General features: G+C 40.0%; 1 long non-coding RNA gene across 5 annotated transcripts; it reads right to left on the bottom strand.

Moving 5' to 3' along the window:
- Positions 1-3,381: 3,381 nt before the first annotated feature.
- Positions 3,382-7,585, bottom strand: LOC118353742 (uncharacterized). Of its 5 annotated transcripts, XR_004813128.2 has the most exons (5): positions 7,297-7,585; positions 6,500-7,192; positions 6,331-6,395; positions 3,872-5,887; positions 3,382-3,592 (listed from the first exon to the last, which is right to left on the bottom strand). It is a non-coding gene; the product is annotated as an uncharacterized LOC118353742 (long non-coding RNA). The 5 variants fall into 5 exon arrangements; XR_004813129.2 differs by having other exon boundaries at positions 3,872-4,656; positions 4,759-7,192; XR_004813126.2 differs by having other exon boundaries at positions 6,331-7,192.
- Positions 7,586-7,593: the final 8 nt, after the last annotated feature.

Below are 7,593 nucleotides of genomic sequence, written 5' to 3'. Positions count from 1 at the left end.
CTGCAGCCTGGCACCCCTGTGTTGCGCACCATCTGTGTGGCCAAGTGTTGGGCTTGGGAGGTGGAGCACAGCAGGGTGGAGAAGGAATGTGGAAGCTGCTGGAACACCTATCAAGGACCTCTACCAAATTGTGGCATCTTACTCCTCCCTCCCTGGCCAAACCAATTCCAACCCGGGGTGTGAGTCTGCCCCAAATCGCCACTCCCTTGTGTCTGGAGACTTGTCCCAGCTACTTTCAAACTGCAAAACCCTGAGCAAATGACATTAAGGATGAGAGGGGAACTTGGATAAACTTGCAAAAATTCGCATTTGTTTGCGAGTCTGTTCTAATGTTCTGAAAGCGAACACTTTGATGGATTTTGTCCTGTAATACTTTGGGAGGAAGTTGTAAAAACGTTTCCTGAGAGTTTCAGCTTAGTAGTAAGTTGGAAGTCCTATCATCGTTTACCTTTCGTTCCGGGGTTGGTAATAAATGGATATGATTTTTCATTAAATCACGGTCCCTGTGGCATTACTATGGGGACCACTGGATTTTAAATTTGAGAGGGCCTCACCAGATACTGATTTGCTGTACTATGGAATTGAATAAACTGGGCAAAGACCCACAAATTAGGTCACTTTGTTCTCTTTCAACGACCACCCACTGCATTTCCAAAGAAAGCCAAGCCCCTCCCCATGATGCACAAGGCCTTGAACAATCTAGCCCTTGCATGTCCGTGGGCCACTCTCCCCCCTCACGCACTGCCTTCCATCCACATTGCTGTTTCTGTCCTCTGGACACGTCTACTTGCTTTCGCTACTCCTAGAACGCTCACCCCTTCGATCTTCCCCTGACTGGCTCTCTCTTCATTGTTTAAGCTCTCCTCCGGAAGAACATCCCTGACCACTCAAACTGAAGAACTCCCTTTCCCTAATTACTATTACCTTATCTTATATTTTATAGCACCTATGACTCTAATTAAAATTTGACTTTACTTGGGATGCCTGGGTGGCTCAACAGTTTGGCACCTGCCTTCGGCCCACTGCGTGACCCCGGGGTCCCGGGATTGAGTCCCACATCGGGTTCCCTGCAAGGAGCCTGCTTCTCCCTCTGCCTGTGTCTCTGCCTCTCTCACTCTGTGTCTATCATGAATAAATAAAATCTTAAAAAAAAAAAAAAAATTGACTTTACTTGTATCTTATGATATCCAGGGTGTCCATTTAATGCATTGTCCAAACTGAGACAACCTTGAGACTAAGAGCTATTAATAATTATGCTGGGACAATGAAATGCTGAAATGACAGGATGTATGGATCATTGGAATTGTAACACTAGAAAATGGAATCTTCTTTAGGGCATGGATGTTGTCTAGCTTCTTCACTGTTGATCCCTGGGGCGTGGAACTGTACCTATCACGGGTAGGCACTCATTGTTGAATGAAGGACTTCTACATGCACAGATTTACACATTTATTTCTTCCTGGTCATTTTTGTTATTTTCTAGATATTAAAATATGTGCATATGTATTTGTAATTTTAAGAGAAAGAAATCTTCCCAAAGTTATATCAACCTTACGGTACCTATGTAATAGGTATTAATATGGGTGATGACAAACACTTTCAATTTTCCTTCGTTCTCTGTTTCACCGGTGATGTAATGGTTGGCTTTTTCTCTTTTTTTCGACCTCTTACCTCTGTGACAGTATTGTCTGTAAAAATTTCAAAAACTACAAGGAAAAAAAATGGGAAAATGAAAGAATATTTCCTTAAAGAACATACTGGACCCTGAGCTACAGTTCCAGGTTTGGCCTACCTGTTTTAGGAATTCCAAGCTCTCAAATACCTCTGTCCAGAACCTGGTACCCTGCCACAACCCATGCCAGTAAAATTGTGGTCCACTCCTTCCCCTTCTACCTATGACTTGATTCCAGTAAAAGTTAAACATACTGTGACACTGGTTGACAGAATGTGAATTCACACACACCCGTGTGGCAAGAAGTCTGGGAAATGGGAGTTTTTAGCCTTCATGCCTTCACACAGTAGAAGAATGGTGGTTGAATGGGCTGATCCATAATCATCCAAACTATCAAGAAGCATTCATTTATTTAAAAAAAATACTGGGATCCCTGGGTGGCACAGCGGTTTGGCGCCTGCCTTTGGTCCGGGGCGCGATCCTGGAGACCCGGGATCGAATCCCACATCGGGCTCCTGGTGTATGGAGCCTGCTTCTCCCTCTGCCTGTGTCTCTGCCTCTCTCTCTCTCTCTCTCTCTCTCTCTCCCCCCCCCCCCGTGTGACTATCATAAATAAATAAAAATTAAAAAAAATAAAAAAATAAAAAAATAAAAAAAATACTGAGTACCTACTATGTGCATGGCCTGGGGTGAAGGCATCTTGTTTGTTCGTCCTCGTTTCTTTTTCTTTCTACATCATTATCATCCACCGTAACAGTTTAAACCCTTTATTTCTCTTTTCCTATGGAATTATAGTTACCTATTGGAATGTACTCTGACATATGTCCAGTGGTGTTGAAATGCACAGCATGGTTCCATTCTCAGATGAACAATGGCTGTAAATGGATCTCGGAACAGTTATATCAGAGGAAAATGAAAGTTCACAGGGATCCCACTTGGCTGAACTGAAATTCAGACTAGATTGCTTCCCTTGATAGGAGACATTTGTAGCTGGGGGTTTAGGACAGAGACCCAGGGCCAAGGACAATTTTATACCAAATATATGAACAAAAAAGCCAAGTACATGATGAGTAGTCTGGCCAATTGGAAGTGCATTTCCTGAGCAATATTGATTCAAACAAGCACTTGTCTTATTGCTTTTTAATCAGTCTCGGGTTTTCAAACCAAGAAAACAGAATAGTGGAAAGAGCACTTCACAACTAGATGGCTGTGTGACCTTGATTAACCTCTCCACACTCAGGGCTCTCTCATTCATGGTGGTATTGGGCTAAATGATCACTGAATTCTGTTTCAGCTCTCATTTTTTTTTTTTTCAGCTCTCATTTTCTATGTGCTAATGATACAAGCTAAATAATAATACAGTAACTGAATGATTAGATAAGAGATATTCAAGTTCCCCATTAAGCTCTATTATGTTTCACATATTTTCCTAACATAACACTTAATGCTTATTTATACCAGGAGGATGAGAGTACAAATGTTTGTTGCCCACAATATATACACCAATATTCCTCTTCCTTGGTTCCCTCAACCCTCTAACTAAGAATTGGGTCTATAGCCTAGTTTTCTTTAGGAATAACCACATTTCATAGGAAGTCTATCTGTATTGATAGCTCCAAGATACTAACATATTTCATAAATGTGGGCCTAAGATTCCTGGTGCAGATGTCAATATGGAGAAATTGAATAAACAAACAGATACAAGAAAATACGACGATGAATAATATTTACTAGTCATTGAATGTTAAAATTCTTTTAACAAATTATACAACTGATCAAAAAAAGCATTCCATTTCTTTCTTTTCCACAAACACCAATGTTGATAGATATGCCATCATCTCTTGACTGGATATGTGCAAAATCCTACGGTCATCTGTATTGTCAGAACACCATCATCTTTTCCCAGAATATCTAAAAAATCTAAAGAGAAATAGTATGTTGTAGATACATGACATCTTACCTGGATACTTGCAAAAATATCATGGTAACTAACATGGTTAAGGACACACCGCTCCTTATCTGGACAACTAGAACATCCCAAGGCCACTAGCATGGTAAGGGACAGATCAACTCTTACCTAGATACATGTAAGATTCAAAGGTCAGCACTATAGATACAGACATAATCATCATCGGCCTGCATACCAGTAAAAGCCCCATCCATGGTCACTAATATAATCAGGCAAATACCATCTCTTACCTGAATACCTAGAAAGGTGCAGGATCGAGATCACAGTAGGGATAGGTCATCTCTTGCTTGAATAACTGCAAAATCTCAAGGTCATTATCTTGTTTCAGGGCACCATCATCTCTTATCTGGACATCTATAAATTTCCAAAAAATACCTTAGTTACAGACACCTTCATAGTGTGACAGCATATCTGCAAAATTTCCCTGATCACTGCTTACAACTTACAAATGCAAGTAAATATGGCCACTATGTTGGCTTCAGAACACCAACATTGTCTACCTGGGTATGTACAAAATCTCATGAGCTCTAACTTTGGTACAAATGGATTATCTTGTACTTGGTGCAAATAAAATTTTGCCTTCAATACGCACGGAGGTTCTCATCAACAATCTCTTAACTGGAATCTACAAAAGCCAAAGAGAGAACAGTGTTTAACGATAATTCATAACATGGGCCCCTGAAAATCTACTGAATACTGCAGACTTAAAGGGAACCATAAAACCTATCCAGATACTTGCAAAAATCCAGGGACAAGACTTTGAATAGAGACATGATCTCCTCTTGAGTGGATATTTGCAAAAACACAAATCAAGAGATGATTTTCAACTAACGATAGCTGTAGATTTGATAGCAACATAGCAACACAAGGTTAGGAGCACTATCCATACGTACCTAAATACCTGAATATTAGATGGCCTATAGCATGGAAAAGGCTATCATTATCACTTACCTGGATACAAACAAAATCCTTTTAATGATCATTATGAGGATTACCATGGTTTCTTAACAATTACCTGAAAAACACATTTTGACATATGTGTCAGGACACACCTTTATTACCTGGACCTTGATAATAATCTTATCACTAGCATCACTGCAGGAGTCATTAAGTGTACCTAGAATCTTAGGTAGGTCTATCTCATTGTTAGAGACGGCATTGTCTGTTGAATGCTCACCTGCAAATAATCACACACACACAAACAAAACACACACAAAAAAACCCCAAACCATGGTACTATTATGATTTTCACTTCATAATAATTACATGGATATCTGCAAATTGCTCAACACTCACATGGTTAAACATACATTTTTTTCTAAAATATAAAACAGTAGGATAACATGGTTTCTACAACTGGTAAAATATTATCATTACTTACCTGAAAACCTACCCAAAAGAATCCCATGGTCAAAGAAGAACAGATGTCACTTATGTCAGTATATAAAGACTAGATGGTCTGTGATGTGATGAAGGTGCGTAACATCACTTACCTGGATACCAGAAATGTCTCCTGTTAATGATCATTAGGTTCAGGCACCTGGGTGGCTCAGTGGTTGAGCGTCTGCTTTCAGCTCAGGTCACGATCCCGGGGTCCTGGGATCCAGTCCCTTATCTGGCTCCCCACAGGGAGCCTGCTTCTCCCTCTGCCTGTGTCTCTGTCTCTCTGTGTCTCTCATGGATAAATAAATAAAATCTTAAAAAAATAAACATTAGGGACATGAACCTGAAAAACACATTATGATATATGTGTAAAATAACACAACTTGTTCTACCAGGACATCTGCAAATAATCTTTATCACTTTCATCACTGTAAAACATCAACTGTACCAGAATACTTGTAGTACTCCAAGGTCAAGATCATAGTCAGGTGAGACATTTCCTAACAGGACACCTGCAAAATTCCCATGGTCATTACTGTGGCAGGAAACATTATCATAATTGCCTAGATATGATATTACTCAACACTCACAGAGATAAATAAAAATGTTCTCTAAAATAGAAAATGGTAACTCATGGTTTCTATACAAGCAAGGGATCTATATCATCTCCTACCTGAATGAATGCCCCTAAAGAAATCATGATAACAAGTGTTAGGGACACCATCATCACTTACCTAGCTATCTGGAGATTGGATGGCCTGTGTAATGATTTAGGCCTGTATCTTCCCTTTCCTGCATACCAGCAACATCCCTGCCCCCGTTAACAACCAATGTTAGGTTCACTGGGATCTCTTGATAGGAATCTGAAAAAAATGTTATGAAACATATGTTAAGGGACATAACTTTTTCTGCCAGGACACCTGCAAATAACCTTGGTCACTTCATCACTATGAGACATACCAACTCTGGATACTTACAATACTACCTGGATACTTACAGTACTCCAAGGTCAACACCAATGCCAGAAAACTATCATTTCTTGACTGGACACTTGTAAAAATCACATGGGTAGTACTGTGGTGGGGAAAACCATGATAAATACCTGTATACCAATAACCTCCTAACAGGCATAGTGTTAAAGAGATTTGATCTAAAATGTAAAAAGCAAAAATTTATAGTTTCTAGAATTGGTAAGGATTCTTATTTTTTACCTGAATACCTGCAACAAAATTATGGCAACAAAAAGTGTCAACACGTATTACTACTTATCCAAATATTTGTGGTTTAGGCCTAGAGCATCACTTACCTCAATATCGGCAATGTCTGCCCATTCACTGGTATGGATAGGTTCATGTGATTTCTTGGGGTGTCCTGAAAAACATATGTGGTTTATGTGTTTGGTATATGTCTCATTCTATCCGTGCATCTGCAAATTCCCTTGTCGCTTGTATCATCTGGGGACCCATAAACATTACCTGGACTCTTCCAGAACTCTAAGGTTAAACACTAGTAAGGTTTATCTTCCTCTTGGAGGGATACCTGCAAATACTCCATGGTTAATAATAATAATGTGGTTCAAACAATATGATAAAGGACCTGGATATTTGCCATTTGTCTGCCACTATGAGTGAGAAATACACTTTATCGCCATACAAGAAAACAATAAAAACTATTATTTGCGGGACGCCTGGGTGGCTCAGCGGTTGAGCATCTGCCTTTGGCTCAGGGCATGATCCTGGAGTCCTTGGATCCAGTCTCGCATCAGGTTCCCTGCATGGAGCCTGCTTCTCCCTCTCTCATGAATAAATAAAATCTTTAAAAAAAAACAAAAACAAAAACAAAACTACCGCTTGCTAGTATTATCAGAGTCCAACTAACATAACTTAGACTTGCCAAAAACAAGGGAGGTAGGGGACTTGAGCAAGAATATCTATAATGACTTAATATTATACCACGTATAAACCTATGTACTGTCAAAGACCCGAGAGGGATACCTGCAAAAATATATGGTAACAAGTGTTAGACACAGTATCACCACTTACCTATGTGTTTGAAGAGCATATGACCTGTTTCGTGGTTTAGGCCCACATCATCACTTACCTTAATATCTGATATGTGCACATTGTTAACTACCACTGAAAGGCTTGCAGTGAGGTCTTCACATGAACCTGAAAAAAAATTGCAGAAAACATGTTTGGTACACATCTTTTTCTAGTGGGACACCTGTAAATTCCTTGGTCAACTGTATGATTTTGAGATTCATCAATGTTACCTGGATAATTGCAGAACTCTGAGGTTGCTACCCTAATAAGAGACATCTTCCTGGGGTGCCTGGGTGACTCAGTGGTTGGAGCGTCTGCCTTCGGCTCAGGTCATGACCCCGGAGTCCTGGGATGGAGTCCCGCATCCAGCTCCCTGCAGGGAGCCTGCTTGTCCCTCTTCCTATGTCTCTGCCTCTCCCTCTGTGTCTCTCATGAATAAACAAATAAAATATTAAAAAAAAAATAAAAGGAGAGAGATACCTTCCTCTGTTGAAAGGATACCTGCAAAAATTTCATGGGCAAAAAAA

The sequence above is a fragment of the Canis lupus genome, chromosome X, assembly GCF_003254725.2.
Source record: "Canis lupus dingo isolate Sandy chromosome X, ASM325472v2, whole genome shotgun sequence".
Lineage (NCBI taxonomy): Eukaryota > Metazoa > Chordata > Mammalia > Carnivora > Canidae > Canis > Canis lupus.
The sequence above is the reverse complement of the archived record's forward strand: the minus strand, read 5'-3'. Positions and strand labels throughout refer to the sequence as shown.